General features: G+C 38.7%; 1 protein-coding gene across 42 annotated transcripts in view; it reads left to right on the top strand.

Moving 5' to 3' along the window:
• The window catches only part of ARHGAP26 (Rho GTPase activating protein 26), a 556,769-nt gene that overhangs the window by 65,595 nt on the left and 472,280 nt on the right, over positions 1-18,894 (top strand). For 25 of the 42 annotated variants that reach the window (XM_081504651.1, XM_081504686.1, XM_081504653.1 and 22 more), the window contains 2 exons: positions 6,445-6,574; positions 9,439-9,640. The gene's annotated coding sequence lies outside the window, so the exon portion shown is untranslated. Of the gene's footprint in view, positions 1-6,444; positions 6,689-9,438; positions 9,641-18,894 lie in introns of all 42 variants that reach the window. The other 17 variants (XM_081504663.1, XM_081504699.1, XM_081504662.1 and 14 more) reach the window with 2 other exon arrangements.

The following is an 18,894-nucleotide window of genomic DNA, read 5'->3' on the forward strand; positions in this document are numbered from 1 at the left end:
AATATCATCCTCCTTCCTGGTCCCCCGAATCTAACGAGGCCCCCTGCTGTTCTCTCTCGTGGACACCTGTTCTTTCCCAGGGCCATTTTCTTGGGCATGCAGCTTGAGCAAGTCACAGGGCCCTGTACTTAGGAGGACTAAGCTTGGTTGGTTGGATGCTCTGCTGTTGTCATCTTGCAATTCTTCATAATTTTTGAACAAAGCGCTCTGCATTATCATTTTGACTAAGTTCTGATGATCATATAGCTGGTCCTGTTCGTTCCCTTCCTTAAACTTAGCATCATTTAATTTCAGTAGCTCTAGCATCTAATTCTATGCCTACCACTATAGTATAGATTTGATAAATATTAGGTTTGATCATTTGAAATTATTGTTATTTGACTGTGTTTGACTTATTAAAAAACATTCATGTGATTCAACCTAAAATATTCTGGATGACTGAATAAATGAATGACGGAAAGAAGATAAGATACCTTGAACACAATGAGTTGCTCACCCAGTATCCACTTTCTTTCTTCCTACCTTTCTTCCACCAATTTTGATTGTGTCCATTCCTTCCCCAGTGACTCAGAGAAGGAGACTCCATCCCTAATTCCAGGGTAAATCCTGATCAGTCTATGTATTCTTTTTTCTAAGAACAATCTTTCTTTTTTCTCTGGACATTGTCAGGTTTGAAGGAGACCTGCTGTAGCCATCTGCCAGTCTAACAACAACAACAACAAAAAGTCAAAGCAGAGAGCAAACGTCAAGGGATTTCAGGAAAGCAGTATCAGGATATGTTGTGGATAGCCTGTAATCTACCCCTGAATTTCTTATTATGTGAGATAATAAGATTTTTGTGCTGTTCATTTTGATTGTCTGTTGTTATGAAACAGTTATCCCAAAATGGAATGGCTTGCAGCAGCATTCATTTTATTATATTTCACAATTTTGTGGGCCAGGAAGCCAAGCAGAACTCAGCAAGGTGATCCTTCCGATCTGCATAGCATCAATTGAAGTCACACAGTGCTATTCAGCTGACTGATGGCCTGGACTGAAAAGTCCAGGATGGCTTCTGCGTACTAGACATCTTGGTGGTGATGGTTTGAGGGTTTTTTGTTTGTTTTTTAATTAATTAATTTTTGGCTGTACTGGGTCTTTGCTGCTACGTGTGTACTTTCTCTAGTTGCGGTGAGTGGGGGCTTACTTTCCAGTTGCATGTGGGGGCTTCTCTCATTGTGGAGCACCAGCTCTAGGCATGTGGGCTTAGTAGCTGTGGCGCCCAGAGTAGTTGTTCCTTGGCATGTGGGATCTTTCTGGACTAGTGATCGAAACTGTATCCCCTGCATTGGCAGGCCAGATCTTAACCTCTGGTTCACCAGGGATGTCCCATAGCTTGAAATTTAAGTTCAACTGACACCTTCAGACAGAACATGTCCATGTGGACTCTCCAGCATGGCCATCTAAGTTAGTCAGACTTTTCGCAAGGAGCACGGGGCTCTCAAAATGTTGCAAGAGGCAGAAAGCAGAAGATGCCAGTCTCTTTAGGCCCAAAACTGGACTGGCACGGAATCGTTTCTATCATGTACTATAGATCAAAGCAGGCACAAAACCCACACAGATTCAAAAAGAGATGACATAGATTCTATCGTTGAGGAGAAAAGTCCTGAACATCACATAAATCAACTGGAAACAGATTTTCTGTTATTTACAGTCAAAGGGGTCAGAAATAATTAAAGAAATTCAAGGTTCTCTCAAGCCTGGGAAGATACTTCTTCCTGTTCCTCCAATATAAAGGTCAGCAAACTTTTTTGTTAAGGTCCAGATAGTAAATATTTTAAATTTTACAGGCCACACAATCTCTTTTGCAACTGTTTGGCTTTGCCAGTGAGACATGAAACCAGCCATGGGAAATATTTAAATAAATGATATGTGTTCCAAAAATTTTTTATTTATGCTCACTGAAATTTGAATTTCATATAATTTTCATGCATCATGAAACATTTTTTCCCAACTATTTAAAAATGTAAAAGCCATTCTTAGCTTTTGGAGTGTACAAATAAAGAAGGTAGGCCAGATTTGATCCCCAGACCACGTTTTACCTACCCCAGCTGTAATGTAGGAAGCTTGCTCCAAGCTCAGGGCCTTTGCATGTGCTGAATTTCTGTCTGGAATACTCCTCTCCAAGGTCTTCATGTGATTTGTACCTTCACTTCATTTGGGTTTTAACTCAGGTATTACCTCCTCAGAACAGCCTTCTCTGATCACTCTATCTGAAATAGTTCCCTAAGTATTTATATTAGCCCCTTATATTTTCCTGATAGTACTTCTCACTGTCTGATGATAGGCATCAGATAGCACTGTCTGATGTTTTGTTCATTTATGTCATATGTTTATTTGCTACCTCTTTTTGACCTTCAGCAGAGTAGGAGTTAAATGAAGCCTGCCCTGTTCTCTTTTGTATACCCCTTACCTAGTACAGTGCCTGGCACATAATGGATGCTCAATTAAATAGTCATTGAATTTGTATTGAATGGTTACAGTGCAGTTCTCTGCGGCTTGACAAGAACACAGAAGCCTACTGAATTCATGTGTACTGAATGAGAGAAAGATAATTAAAGCAGAAGGAGATCACCTTATCATCTGCATTCAGAGAAGAATTGGTCCCTCTGTTATTCCCTGTGTTTCAGGAAAACACCAAAGGAAAAACTCTTACCCTCTTGTATAATTCTAAAATAAATTGCTTTCCTCTCTTGGCTGGTGTTTCCAAATAGATACCTTGCCTGTTTAGAGGCAGGAAAAGGGAAACCATCTTATTTGAGGACAGAGAGTGTCATCTTGGTAGTTGTGAAATAGTGTTTGGAAGCTAGATTCTTCTAGACTACTAAGGTATGATTTCCCAGAAATTCCCAAGATCCCTGAGGGAAAATGGCAAAGGTCTTTGATGTCATGGCAACAATGACAGAGTTGGGAATAACATCAGGGTAAACTTGTCATCTGGAGAGAGAAGAAAAAAAGCAGTAGGTACAACATTTGGGAAAAGAAGATTTGAGCTTGAACAAAGTATACCGGGTGGTGTTGGATGGTGGCCAGAGCCCAGCCACTTGGCAGTGGGCTTTGCAAGCCTGGGGACAGAAGTGGCTTCCATCCAGTCCTGCCTTTACTTATTAAAACAAACAATTGACAGAGTAGAAAGAGCCTGCTCTAGGTGAATACAGTAAACAGGAAATATCCATGGGAAGCAGTGAGGGCCACAATCTAGTGGATCTTAGAACTTAGGACTTTCCGAGTTCAATGAGTTCAGGTGATGAATAGAGCTTTAGGACACAAATAGAAATGGAGAGTGAGGCTAATACAGAAGGTGCCAAGAGGCTGATCTGAGAATGCTGAGCACAGTGTGGGCTGTGTCCATAGGATGCCTTGCCAAAGGAAGTAACTTTGACTTTAGACAGTTGACTCCATATCAGGGGATGAAGCAGAAAGAAGAGAGATGGAATTTTGTCTCTCATGTAGACTTTTTGGTTGCAAATGGTGGGAAAGCTAACAAAATGTTGCCAGAGTTTAAAAGGGAATTTATTGGTTCACATAATTGAGAAGTATGGCCTTAGGTATGCCCAGATCTAGGATTTCAAACATCTTTAACTTTTTTTAAAGATTTATTTATTTTTGGCTGCACTGGGTCTTTGTTGCTGCACATGTTTCTATAGTTGGAGTGAGCGGGAGCTACTCTTTGATGTAGTGTGCGGGCCTTTTCATAGTGGTGGCATCTCTTGTTGCAGAGCATGGGCTCTAGGCGTGCAGGCTTAAGTAGTTGCAGTGTATGGGCCTAGTTGCCCTATGGCATGTGGAATCTTCCTGGAGCAGGAATCAAACCCATGTTCCCTGCATTGGCAGGTGAATTCTTAACCATTGGACCACCACCAATATTGTCTTTAGTACCTTTTAGTCTTTCTTCATCTCTCAATTCCTCTTTCCTCTGTATTGGCCCTCCTCATGATCAGCTCCTAGTGTATACCCATCCAGCTTCAAGTTCAGTAAAGAGTGTATTTGGCTTAGTTTCTCTAGCAAGTCCAAGGATCCTGTCTCATTGCTTTTGATTGGTCATGTGCCCATCGTTTGAACCCAGGGATTGCAACGTTTTATTGATCAACTCTGGGTCACATTCCCTCTCCTTGAAGTCTGGTGCAGTCAACTCCAACCAGATTACTTGGACTAGATTTGGGGAAGAAGTGGTTCCCTAAGAAAAACTCAGGTACCATCATCATAAGACTCAGTATGGATGCTGAGTAGGTAAAACAAAATAAAATGAAAATAAAAACCAGATGACAGACGTCTACAACCAATAATCCCCACACTCACATAAAATTGAACTGGAAGCTACCATCTATCATCAGCACATGAATATATTATTAACTAAATGCTATCATCAGGTCTTAGATATTCAGTTGTTTTCATACTGACAGAATTTTATCCTCTGGTTTAAATCAACATTAGGGAGTTAGACAAAAAAGATCTTCACGACCCAGATAATCATGATGGTATGATCACTTATCTAGAGCCAGACATCCTGGAATGTGAAGTCAAGTGGGCCTTAGGAAGCATCACTACAAACAAAGCTAGTGGAGGTGATGGAATTCCAGTTGAGCTATTTCAAATCCTAAAAGAGGATGCTGTGAAAGTGCTGCACTCAATATGCCAGCAAATCTGGAAAACTCAGCAGTGGCCACAGGACTGGAAAAGGTCAGTTTTCATTCCAATCCCAAAGAAAGGCAATGCCAAAGAATGCTCAAGCTACCACACAATTGCATTCATCTCACACGCTAGTAAAGTAATTCCCAAAATTCTCCAAGCCAGGCTTCAACAGTACTTGAACCATGAACTTATGTTCAAGCTGGATTTAGAAAAGGCAGAGGAACCAGAAATCAAATTGCCAACATCTGATAGATCATCGAAAAAGCAAGAGAGTTCCAGAAAAACGTCTACTTCTGCTTTATCGGCTATGCCAAAGCCTTTGACTGTGTGGATCACAACAAACTATGGAAAATTCTTAAAGAGATGGGAGTACCAGACCACCTTACCTGCCTCTTAAGAAATCTGTATGCAGGTCAGGAAGCAATAGTTAGAACTGGACATGGAACAACAGACTGGTTCCAAATAGGGAAAGAAGTACATCAAGGCTGTATATTGTCACCCTGCTTATTAAACTTATATGCAGAGTGCATCATGCAAAATACCAGGCTGGATGAAGCACAAGCTGGAATCAAGATTGCCGGGAGAAATATCAATAACCTCAGATATGCAGGCGACACCACCTTTATGGCAGAAAGTGAAGAAGAACTAAAGAGCCTCTTGATGAAAGTGAAAGAGGAGAGTGAAAAGGTTGGCTTAAAACTCAACATTCAGAAAGCTAAGATCCTGGCGTCTGGTCCCATCACTTCATGGCACATAGATGGGGAAACAATGGAAACAGTGTCAGACTTTATTTTGGGGGGCTCCAAAATCACTGCTGATGGTGATTGCAGCCATGAAATTAAAAGACACTTGCTCCTTGGAAGGAAAGTTATGACCAACCTAGACAGCATATTAAAAAGCAGAGACATTGCTTTGCCAACAAAGGTCCATCTAGTCAAAGCTATGGTTTTTCCGGTAGTCAGGTATGGATGTGAGAGTTGGACTATAAAGAAAGCTGAACACCGAAGAATTGATGCTTTTGAACTGTGGTGTTGGAGAAGACTCTTGAGAGTCCCTTGGACAGCAAGGAGATCCAACCAGTCCATCCTAAAGGAAATCAGTCCTGAATATTCATTGGAAGGACTGATGCTGAAGCTGAAACTCCAATACTTTGGCCACCTGATGTGAAGAACTGACTCATTTGAAAAGACCCTGATGCTGGGAAACATTGAAGGCAGGAGGAGAAGGGGACGGCAGAGGATGAGATGGTTGGATGGCATCATTGACTCAATGGACATGAATTTGAGTAAACTCTGGGAGTTGGTGATGGACAGGGAGGGCCTGATGTGCTGCAGTCCATGGGGTCACAAAGAGTTGGACACAACTGAGCGATTGAGGGTGTTAACACCAAGGACAGAACTGAGGGAGTTAACACCAAGGACAGAAACTAATCACCACAAAAAGGGAAAAACATTATCCAAAGTGATTTAAAGCAAAAGCACAGAATAGCAAAAACTTGGTATTTAAATTTGGTGATTGGAAATGCAACTACTGCCCAGTAGCCCTTGGTTTACAAGGTGACAAAACTCTAGAAGAAAAGAAATGCTCATTTTTATTTAGATTTGTCTCAAGACATGTTTCACCTTAAACTTAGAAATAATTCATGAAGTCCTTCTAATACTCGATAATGTGTGTGCACTTGGGTCCTATGTCTACCTCACTTTATGTCTATGATACCATACCCTTCTAGTCCTCCACATTTCTGACTTTTCCATTTCTGTATCCTTTATCCAGGCCTGAACCATTGGTATTTTCTAGAGCTTCATCATTGATTCCCAGCTCTTCTCTTCTTACAAACTCTCACAGAGTAGCTCTTCATTCATGCTTTTCAACAGATGCCCAAGGACAGCATCCTTTGTGCCAGGTACAGTACCAACCATCCTTGAAGGTTAACTCCTGATCATCCCACAAACTAATGACACCCAGCTCTCTGAAGTCTAGACCTCTCCTTTCAGATTCAAACTTGGACATTCACATGGTAGGTACTTTATAAAGAATTCTTGATCTATGAATAAATGAATGAATGTTTTTCCCTTAATGTTGCAAGTTCAACATACATCACAATGAAATCTTCTTCCTGCCTGATCCTGTTACTACTTGTACTTGGTAATACCCTAAGGGATAGAAACCTCAGGATATGCTTGCCGCCTCCTTCTTGGCTCCTTCACACTAAGTTCTACTAATTTTAACTCCATATTTCTTCTATTTGTCTCCTTCTCCTTCATCTCCACTCCTCCTGTCCTAATTCAGACTTGTAGCACCTTCTACTTGGATGCTGCCATAGCCTCCCTACTCATCTGTCTGCCTCTAAATGTGTCCATATAGCATCACACTCTCCTCTTCAGTGACTCTCTGTTGCCTATGAACAAAGCTCATACTCCTTAAAATGCCAAATAAAGTTCCCTCTGTCCTGCTCTCTGCCTCTCTTTCCAGTCTCATCTTAAAGGTGGTTTGGCTTGTATGTTTGTTATTTCTTACACATCAGCACCCAGATTCATGGCTTTGCTCATGCTCTACTCCCTGTCTGGAATATGACCTACCCTGTACTCCCATTTCTGCACATCATTTATGCTTCCAGTGAAATATCATATCCTCTAGAAAACCTTGTCAACCCTCTTTAGACTGATCTGGGTGCCCTCTAGCTGGCTTCCATAGCACAGTGGCCATCCCTCCATCATTACACTGTTAAGATCAAATCCTCTTGCTGCAACCTGGACTCCCGTGTGAGTTCCTTGAAGATATGGGCGTGTCTTTTTCATCCTTGATTCCTCACTGCCTACCCACTACCTGAAACACAGTAGGATTTCATGTCTGTTGAAGGACTGTGTTTTAAGTGGAGCAGGTATATTAGCCTTGGTACTTTTATAGTGTGAAAGAAGCACTCCATAAAATACTAAAAGCTAGAGGATATGTTATCCAAGACCGAGATCAAGGGTAATCAGTAGAAACTTGGAGGTAGTCTAATTTGCATTTTCTGGCCCAAAAGATTAACTCCAGGCAAATACTAAAGACCCTAAAATATTAATATTTATGCTGATCTGATACCATGGGATCAGGGAATGGCTGATAAAAAAAATCAAATATTTCTCTAACTTAAACACTTTATTTACTTATAGTCAGATATTTTAAACCTTTTCCTGAATTTTCAGACTAATACTTTCTAAATTAATCTGAAATCCATTCAGATTGTCAACCAGTTGTAGTGGAGTGGATTGTGGGGAAAAGATGGAAATAAGATGAAAAGAGGTATTTTGGGTCAGATCATGCTCTTGCTTTTACTTTGGTAAGATGGAAAACTGTTGGAGAGTTTTGATTAGAGGAGATAACTGATGAAATTTTATACTCTGATAGGATCACTCTGGCTGCTTAGAGGAGGTTTTAACGATATATAGGCAGCATGGGCAGAAGCCCAGAGACTAGTTTTGGAACTGTTGTGATTCTAGGCAAAAGATGATGGTGACTTGGACCAGGGTGATAGCCAGGAGGCAGAAAAGTAATCAGATTATAGGTGTATATCAAAGACTCAGCTAAAAGATTTTGCCGGTAATTGGGTGTGGATTGTAGAGAGGGAAAAAATGGATAATTCCAAGGATTTGGGTTTGAACAACTGCAAGAATGGATTTGCTATTAGGAGGAGCAGGTTTAGGAGAAAAAATCAGGAGTTCAGTTCTTGTCCCTTTTTCAGTTTATGTCTGTTAGGTGTACAAGGGGGGAATACTGAACAGCTGACTTGTAGGTACCTGTCTGGAGTTCAGAAGGGAGATCAAATGGAGGATAGATATTTGGAGGTTTTAGCCTACAGATGGTATTTGCAGACATAAGGCAGGTAGGGGTCATCTAGGAAGTGTGTAAGGAATAGAGGTTTGAGGACCAACTTGGAACGGTCTAGGGTTCAGAAGTTGGGAAAATGAGGAGGAATCAGCAAAGGAGGCCAAGGTGGAAGGACCAGTGAGAAAGGAGATCCAAGAGGCAGTGAGTGGGTGGTAACCCAGAGGTCAAGTGAAGAAAGATTATTGTGCCTAAAATAAAAAACAACCTACCAAGTTCTAATTTACCCTAAGTCTCAGTGGATAGTGTCTTTCTGTATGTGTACATGTGTGTGTCTGTGTGTGTATGTATAATTTTTTGGCCTGAGGTCACTCAGCTACCATATATTTCCTTTGTTCTCCACCCCAACCTCCCCAACCCCCAGCAGGGATTCTGAGTCTCATGTAGTTCTGAACTTCATTACTGAGTCTATGTGGTCATGAATTTTGCTAGTTCTCTTTTCCTCTTGTGGTAACTGGAAGATCAGTTCACCTTCATTTCTACACTTCTAAGGGAAATCTAAAGCCCTGAGCACCTGCTGGGGCTTCCCATTCATAATATCATTCATTCATTCACCAGATAGTTACTGGGAATTTACAATACACAGGCACTGTTCTAGGCCCTGGATTTACAGCTGTGAACCACTGAGTCCCAGCACTGTCTATGCCAACAAAGAGCTTACATTCTAGCAGAGGAGGTAGGAGTGGAAGAGAGGGAGATAATGTGTGTGGGGTCAACAAATAAACAAAATAGCTTCAAATTGTTATGTCTACACTGAAGGAAACAATCAGGAGTCTGAGATGTAGAATAACAGTGCAGACTAAGTCTGGGGACTATTTTCCACTAGGACAGCAGGGAAGCTTCTCTAAACTCTAAGATCCTGATGGTTCCAAAGTAACCAGCAAATCTATTTCTTTTTAGAATCCTGAATTGAACTTGAGGCTCTTGTTAGAACAAGGGAGGAAGCCTACCTCCAGTTCCATCTTCATGTGAGCATCTGCCCTTGACAGTTTACAGGAGTAGGCTGAAAGATCAGTTCTTTTACAATTTTATCTAACATCTGCCAGAAGAAGCTGAAGATTATAAAAATGAGACTTATCAAAGTTCATCTGCCAACAAAGAGGTTAGTAACCATTTAATTTTTAATAGTTATCTATTTATTTGGCTACACCAGGTCTTAGTTGCGGCATGTGGGATCTAGTGCCCTGATCAGAGATTGAACTCTGGCCTTGGAAATGCGAAGTCTTAACCACTGGACCACCAGGGAAGTCCCTAGTTACCATTTAATTTAGCTAACATTTTTGGGGGAACACTTAATACAGTGGAGACACTGGTCTAAATAAGCTTTTAATATGCATCCTAACATTTAATCTTCACAAAATTCCTTGAGGTTGATACTATTATTATCCCCATTTTGCATTTAAAACTCTTGAGGCTTGGATGAACTACCTCACTGTCTAAGGCCACACAGTCAGCAAGTGGCAGGACTTCAGTTAAAACCCACGTCTGTCCAGTGTTTAAGATTTTGCTTTTGGCATTACTTTGAAAAAAATGATTTGAAGATATTCTTAACTAGATTTTAAGTACTACAATCCTTATCTTCATAAAATTTTGTTAGATAAGAAACAAAATTACAAGCTTTGAGGTGCTAGGATTTCTCCATCATTGAATAATCTTTGGGATATTTCAGTGACAAACTTGTTTTAAGTGGTGTCCAGCAAATTCCATCCTAAAGTGAAAGTATGTCAGTTGGTGATTTCAGGTTTGAAAAAGCCCTACATTGTCTTCCAGGAATGCTATGAATAGAAATTGAAGGAACTATTTGAACTAATAAAGATAAAAATATTTTTGGTAGAACATCAAATATTTAGGTCTTATTTCTTACTTATCTTATTTAAAACCCACAAATTGAATACTTTTTAGCAGGTATGATAAATTGTGAGGTTTTTAAAGTTCACATAATAGAAATTCAAGTTATAATTTATTGAGCATTCATTATGTGCCCCTTCAGTATACTGTGTATATTATTTCGTTTGTTCTTAATTATACTTTTATGAGATATTAATTATCAGTGCTATTTAAAAGATGAAGACATTGGGTCTCAGTTAAGTAACAGATTCAAAACTGTTTGTCAAAGCCAGCATTAAAATCTAGGAATGGAAACCCCATGTTTCTTTCTTATAAAATCTTATTTCTTATTCAGGTTTCAAAAGGTATCTTTTCTTATTAGACTGTTTTCATTCTTTAAATAAGTGACCTTTGGGAAGTATCTTTATTCTCTAGTATTCGGTTTCCTTGCCTTTAAAGCAGTGTGATTGCACTGGATGTTTTCCACAATCTCTTTTCGTTCTAAAGCTCCATGGTTCTGTGACTCCATGAATAGCTCAGTTCAAAGATAATTCAATGATGTTCAATGGGACTTCTGATTTTATTTTTTCAATTAAAAAAAATGGGAAACAGTAGGGAATTAAATCTTTTAAATCAATTTAGTAGGTCTGTCTACTATTTTCTCTTTTATACACATGGATATATTATTTGACCCTTTTTAGTTACAAAATGTTTCCTCCTTGTCATTTATAATACTTTATCAGTAACAATAGCCCTAAAAAATAGATTCCAATTGTTTTTGCCAACTTATAGCTAGGGAAACAGGTTATTCCAGTGCTTTAGTTTGGGTTTTCTGAGGTCATGGTCACTCAGTGACAAGGAAGGATAGGGACCTACATCTCTGAAATTTCTAGTTTTACTCTGTGTTTAGTCACTCATTCTTTCATTTGATTAGTCCAGAAGTCAGTATCCTATGGCTGGTGGGACATAAGAGTTCCAAATTTTAATTTGCCAAAGGATGTCTAAAAAGACTACAGCTGCTATCTTTGCTTATCATTTAAAAAAAATGAGTATACCAATACTAAATATGTTGGAAGGACATATCTCAAAAAGCACTTATTTAAATGAAATACATGTAGCTTCATAAAAAATTCATTACACAGTTACTTTTTTTTTTTCATTTCACGACAGAACACAGAAAACTTTTTTCTAGGGAGGCCCAGGTCATCAGTCCAGCTTTGGAAAGCAGAAGGGTAGTTCACACTGACTTTTTTAGACAAAGCAACCTTTAAAAAATGTCTAGTTTGTACATGGAAAAATGCTAGTATTTTAATTTGAGAGTATTACAGCCACAAGTTTTATAAGTAAAAATTTTCCATACATGAGTTTTGGGTAATAGAAATATAACAATGGGAAATTCTGGAAAAGAAATACAAAGGGAAGTAAGGAAGAAAATAAAAGAAATCTGCCATCATTCACTGTTGCAGAAAGAGCAGATATTATAACGTCTTTGCCCTGTGCTTAGTATTGATTTTTCATACTGGCTTCTCCCTAGGAAAAAGTGATGGAATAATTTTCTCTCTTGAAATATTGCCCTCCTCTGCCCTAACAGTGCCACCTTCAATAGACCCAGGAACCCACTAAAAACCACAACATCACCTCAAAACCAGAGTCATCTAACAGAATGTGAATTCTTGTGGAAGAAAAGTCCATCCATTAATAAGGTTTTAAAGTTGGATATGATAGCTTTCTAATTGCTTTAGAAAGTTTATTAATTCCCCATGACAAAGTTTCTATTTTGCAACCACTGAAATGGCAACCAAAAAACTAGCAGTTAACCCTTTCTCCTTATGTTTCTATTCTGTTGTCTATGATATTGTTCATTTTCTGAATGTATTTCCTAGGGCACTATGTGAGATATAACACTGGGGGGAAAAACAGAATTCTGTATTCCAAGAAATATGAGAAATACTGGGTTAGGCAAAATCTCACAGTATTATTTACTTCAGGGCTTATCAGGACCTCTAATATGCTGAGGTACATTTAAAGTATACACATGTATGGGAAGATCCAGAGGCAAGAAAGATAGCAAGTGTATGGGGGCTACTTCAATTTAAGTTATTTTTCATAAGTAAGCTGATTCATTTTGTCATTTCAGCAGTAACAATGGTAAGAAATAGGCCAGTTACTTTTATTGACCTGAATAACCCTGAGGCTGTAGTGAAATTGTATTTTGACAGTTTTCTGGTATCATCTCAGCTTTTGAATAAGTTTATTTTTATTAATGGATTATTGTTTTTCTTAAATATTGCTTCTTATTTAATATTCAATCCTTCCCTGTAAATCAGATATTATCTTTACCATAAATGCTTAAGAAAACATTCTTATAAACTTGACCAAAGAGGTGAAAGATTTATATTCTGAGAACTATAAAACACTGATAAAGCATACAAAAGATGATTCAAAGAAAAGGAAGATATCCCATAGTCTTAGATTAGAGGAATTACCATTGTTAAAATGGTCGTATTACCCAAAGCAATCTACAGATCTAATACAATCCCTGTACATTTACCCATGACATTTTACACAGAACTAGAACAAAGAATCCTAAAATTTATATGGAACTGTAAAAGACCCAGAATTGCCTAAGCAATTCTGAGGAAAAATACCAAGCTGGAGGCATAGCACTCTCAGAGTTCAGACAATACTATAAAGCTATATTAATCAAAACCACGTGGTATTGACACTAAAACAGATACATGGGTCAATGAAATAGAATAAAGAGCCAGAAATAAACCCAACCCACACACCTAGGGTCAGTTAATCTTCAAGAAAGGAGGCAAGAATTTACAATGGGAAAAAGTCTCTTCAGCAGATGATGTTGGGAAAGCTGGACAGCTGCATGTAAATCAGTGAAGTTAGAACACATCTTCATACTATATACAAAAATAAACTCAAAATGACTTAAAGACTTAAATATAATACATAATAAAATTCCTGGAAGAGAACATAGGCAAAACATTCTCTGATATAAATTGTACAAGGTCAGTCTTTCAAGGTAATAGAAATAAAAGCAAAAATTAAAATCTAATTAAATATATAAGCTTTTGCACAGCGAAGGAAACTATAAACAAAATGAAAATACAGCCTATGAACTAGGAGAAAGCATTTACAAATGATGCAACTGCAAGGGCTTAATTTCTAAAATATACAAAGAGCTCATACAACTCAATAATTATAACAACAACAACAAAACAACCCAATCAAAAAAATGGGAGGGTAGAAGACTTAAATAGACATTTTCCCAAAGAAAACATACAGATGGCCAACGGGTATGTGAAAAGATGCTCAACATCACCAATTATTAGAGAAATGCAAATCAAAACTGCAGTGAGGTACCAAACATCATTCAGAATGTCCATCATTAAGAAGTCTGCAAATAACAAATGCTAGAGATGCTGTGGCAAAAAGGAACCCTCCTGCATTGTTCGTAGGAATGTAGATTGGTGCACCTGGTGCAGCAACTATGGAAAACAGTATGAAGCTTCCTCAAAAAACTGAAAATAGAGTTGCTAAATGACCTAGCAATCCAAATCCTGAGCATATGTCCAGAAAAACTCTAATTTGAGAAGATATTTGGACTTCAGTGTTTATAGCAGCACTATGAACATAGCTAAGACATGGAAGGAACCTGTGTTTATCAACAGATGAATGAATAAAGAAGATGTATATATACACAATGGAATACTACTTAGCCATAAAAAAGAACAAAATAATGCTGTTTGTAGCAACATGGATGGATGCAGAATTTATCATACTAAGTGAAGTAATTCATAAAGAAAAAGACAAATACCATATGATATCACTTATATGTGCTGAAACTCCAATACTTTGGCCACCTCATGCGAAAGGTTGACTCATTGGAAAAGACCCTAATGCTGGGTAGGATTGGGGGCGGGAGGAGAAGGGGACGACAGAGGATGAGATGGTTGGATGACATCACCGACTCGATGGACATGGGTTTGGGTAGACTCCGGGAGTTGGTGATGGACAGAGAGGCCTGGCGTGCTGCAATTCATGGGGTCGCAAAGAGTCGGATACGACTGAGTGACTGAACTGAACTGATACGTGCAATTTAAAATATGACACAAATGGGGACTTCTTTGGTGGTCTAGTGGTTGAGAATCTACCTTCCAATGCAGAGGACTTGGGTTCTATCCCAGATCAGGGAACTAAGATCCCTCATGCCATTGGGCAACTAAACCTGCATGCCACAGTGAGGAGCCCATGCATACCACAAGGAAGACCTGGCACAGTCAAAAAACAGAAACATACTCACAGACATAGAAGTAAACTTATAGTTACCAAAGGAGAAATGGTCTAAGGGGAATATATTGGGAGTTTGGGATTAGCACATCCAAACTACTCACATAAAATAATTAAAACAAAAATGTCCTGATGTATAGCAAAGGGAACTAATATTCAATATTCTGTAATAAAGCATAATGGAAAAGAAAAATTCTTAAAACTAATAATTTTCCTTTTTGGAAGCTATGTAAGAACCATGTATTAATGCAGATGACCAAAATTCAGGCAGAAGTGAAACAGTAGGTTTTGTGGTTAGTGCATTTTATCAATTAGAGTTGTGTTTGGCTTTGAGTAGCAACAAACGCCATTAATGAGACTTAAACAGGTTATGTTTTTTTTCCCCTTCAAGTGATGAGTATTTGAGAGGAAGGCACTTTGAGGATAAGAGTTATGGCTCCATGGCATCTGGCTTTCACTATCTTCCCATCCATCAGTCCCTAGCATGTGATATTCCTCTTCATAGTTGCAAGATAGCTGCTCCTCCTTCATGCTTTGTACCCACATTCTAGGCAAAAAGAAGAGGAAGGAAGGTGGGCAAAAGATGTATGTCAGCTGTCTCCTTATTTAAAACAAAAAACAAAACCCTTTCCCAAACCCTACACAGTAGATTTCTAGTTATATCTCAATAGCCAGTAAAGTGGCCATGGTCATGAGTAGCTGTGTGAAAGTCAGAGGAATTGAAATCTTTAGCTGGGCACTTGAGGTTCTGCTAGTAACATAGCCTAAGATTGGAGCTTAGACTCTCAGCTCTGCAGCTTAGTAGTTATCTCTCACAGTAAATGATTCCTTTTCAGTTTCTTCTTGTATAAAATGGAGATAAGATAATAATCTTGTTGTTACAAGATTAAGTTTTGTAAAGTGTTTAGAAGATTATTTGATAAATAGTAAATGTTGTATAAGTACTTCCTCATTAAATGAGTAAGGAAGATGGAGGAATGGACTTTGGGTAGAAAAGTAGCAGGCATAGAATAAATAAATTATAAAAAATGGAAATAAAAATATTCCTAACATATGCAGCAGACTTATATAGTACAAGGAATGAGTTTTATTGATTTCTTGCTCCAAAGAATGTTAATTAAATGCTGTTACCTCCCTTAACAGGGCTTCTCAGGTGGCATAATGGTAACAAATCTGTTTGCCAATGCAGGAGATGCAAGAGACATGAGTTCGATCTTTGGGTTGGGAAGATCCCCAGGAGGAGGAGGTGGCAACCTGCTCCAGTATTCTTGCCTGGAAAATTCCATGGACAGAGGAGCCTGGCAGGCTGCAGTCTGTGGGGTCACAAAGAGTCAGACACACACACACACACACACCACATACTTTCCTTAAAGAACTGCAAGCCAATGGTTTTATCAGGATATATTACTCTTTTTTTCTTTTGGAGGAAAATGAGAATTTTATGTCTGTTTCAGTCAGTTGCTTCTACACAAATTACAGGGTCTGGGACTTAAAGCCAGAACAAATTAGAGGCTTTTGTATAGTGATTGATGTATTGGGGACATACTAGCAAAGGGAAAACACATACACTTCAGAATGAGATACCTCCTCTTTCATTGATATGTGATTTTTATTCCATTTTTAGGTATTTGGCTATTATTATTTACACATATAAAGTGTCTTTCTTATAGACATCTTGTATGGAGATAGTTGGGCTTCCCTGGTGGCTCAAATGATAAAGAATCCATCTGTAATGCAGGAAACCCGGGTTCGATCTCTGGGTTGGGTTGGAAAGATCCCCTGGAGAAGGAAATGGCAACCAGCTCCAGTATTCTTGCCTGGAGAATTCGATGAACAGAGGAGCCTGGAAGGTTACAGTCCATGGAGTTGAAAAGAGTCAGACAAAATTGAGTAACTAACACTTTCACTTTCACTTTTCATGGAGATAGTTATTGAGGGCAGACAGATTTGAATTATAAGCATTGTTCCACCACTAACTATGTGACCTTAGGCACCTTACATCTTCAAGCTTTAGCTGCCTTATCTATAAAGTAGGGAGGGTTACAGCACCTATTTCCCAGAATTCTACTAAAGGTTAAGTGAGGAAGTACAAAAAAAAATGCTTAGCATGAATCCTACTACTCAGCAAAAACAATAAATATCATTGTTAATATTACCACCATCATCATCATTTTTTAAAACCAACTTTGTTGAGGTGTAATTTATATACACAAAAATGCACTCATGGATTTTCACAAATGTTGATGCCTTTGTGCCACAGTCAAGAAATAGATTTTCTGTTATCCCCAAATCATTAGTTTAAAATAGGATAACTGATGTCTTATCCAGTAAGAACACAAAGGTGAAGTCATGTGTAAGGAAATATATGGTATCAACTGTAAAAAAAGCTTGAATGAATGCTAACTTGAATTACAAAACCTGGGGAATGTAGCAGAAGGAGCACTCGTTTTGAGAGGTGGGTGGGGGACTGGTCAGGTGTACTGCATGTTATAGTGTCTGCCTATTCAGCAGCAATTCTCTCTTCTCCTGTTAACAGCACTTTGCTTGTCTTTTGGGGGAGCAAATCCTCCCAAGGCTTTATGTGTTGGGAATGGGACTGTTTCACCTCTGGCTTTAGCCTTGTATTTCTGCTAGATTTTTTGGAAAAAAAACCAAAACTTTCTTACTGCTAATACTGCTTGACTTAAGTTTGGAGAAGTAGAGAGAGAGAGAACCTCTGAAAATGAAGGCATCACAGAGGAAGGTCAGCTGGAGTGACGGAGAGAGATCTTATGCTGATATCATCAGCTAAACTGCTAGAAGCTGTCCTGAAGCTGTACTACCCTGGTCCTGTTACATGAGGACCAATGAACTTTTATCATAGCCCAGCTGTGTTCTCTAGCTTGTGTTCAGGAATCATGAGTGAGTGGCCCTTGCCCACCTCTGATTGTGTGGGCTTGGAGATAACATTTGTGAGAGTGCTTTCCTGTCTTCTACAAAGGGGAGGTAATTGTATTGCAGATTTAAAGTTAATTGGACAATTGAAGTCAAATTATATGGATTTAAAATATATTGATATCAAAAGTAGAACTGTTTGGACAAACTGGCTAATTTGAAGGAATTCAGATATTCATCCAAAATGTTTAGGCCAGATCATTTTGCCTAAATAATTTCTGTATTTCATCTGAAACTGATTTCTGGGCTTTAACTGTTCTACTCTATTTGCATTCATGGCCACAGCCTATGTTGTTACAGGAGTCACTGTTTCTTCCTTATTAAGTAAGTGCCCCTCCCATTGGCATTGTGCATCTTTGAAGTGCCCATTGCTGTTCTAGGTACTGGGGCTATACAGTGAATAACACAGAAACTGTATTTCATGAAGATTACATTCTAGAAATAGAGAGACAGCTGCATCTTCCAGGGGCCAGTTACTGTACTCAATACTACTGCATTCTGATTCTCTTCTTCTGGTAGTAGTATCAAAAGTGTGAGAGGTCTTTGTGGAAATTCTGGATAAAATTCATAAGAAATTTACATGCTATGCCTATACTTACACATACACAAATGTATTAAGGTATACATTTGTATATGTGCCAGACACATTTCATAGCTAGGTAACCTGGTTCAAGTTACAACTCCAGGCCTCAATTTCTCATCTGAAAAATGGGGATTATCCTAGTACTAATGTTACCTTGTGGGGACTAAATGCATGAAAATAATTTAGCATAGTGTCAGGCACAAATTAAGAGCTTAACAAATGATAGATAATATTTATTATTGTTATTACTAATACATATATTACTTTATACACATTTTCCCAATATTCCTCAAAAGAATAAATAATTGTGTACCTCATTTTGTTTCATTCATTTAACGTTTATTGAATCCTTTAGTATGTGCAAGGCCCACAATAGCAGATTGTTTTTTTTTTCAGAGACGGCTGCATTAGCATCTCCCTTTCTTGTTGCTTTCCCATCTGGAGGTACAGTCTAATTGTTGTTATAGTTTAGTCCCTAACTTGTGTCTGACTCTTTTGTGACCCCATGGTCTGTAGTCCACCAGGCTCCTATCTCCATGGGATTTCCCAGGCAAGAATACTAGAGTGGGTTGCTATTTCCTTCTTCAGGGGATCTTTCCCACCCAGGAATTGAACCCACATCTCCTGCACTGCAGGAGGATTCTTCATTGCAGAGCCACCAATGAAGTCTAATTAGCCTCTCCTTAAATCTGAGCTTTGACTTGCTT

The sequence above is a fragment of the Giraffa tippelskirchi genome, chromosome 6, assembly GCF_054371585.1.
Source record: "Giraffa tippelskirchi isolate mGirTip1 chromosome 6, T2T-mGirTip1v1.2.pri, whole genome shotgun sequence".
Classification (NCBI taxonomy): domain Eukaryota; kingdom Metazoa; phylum Chordata; class Mammalia; order Artiodactyla; family Giraffidae; genus Giraffa; species Giraffa tippelskirchi.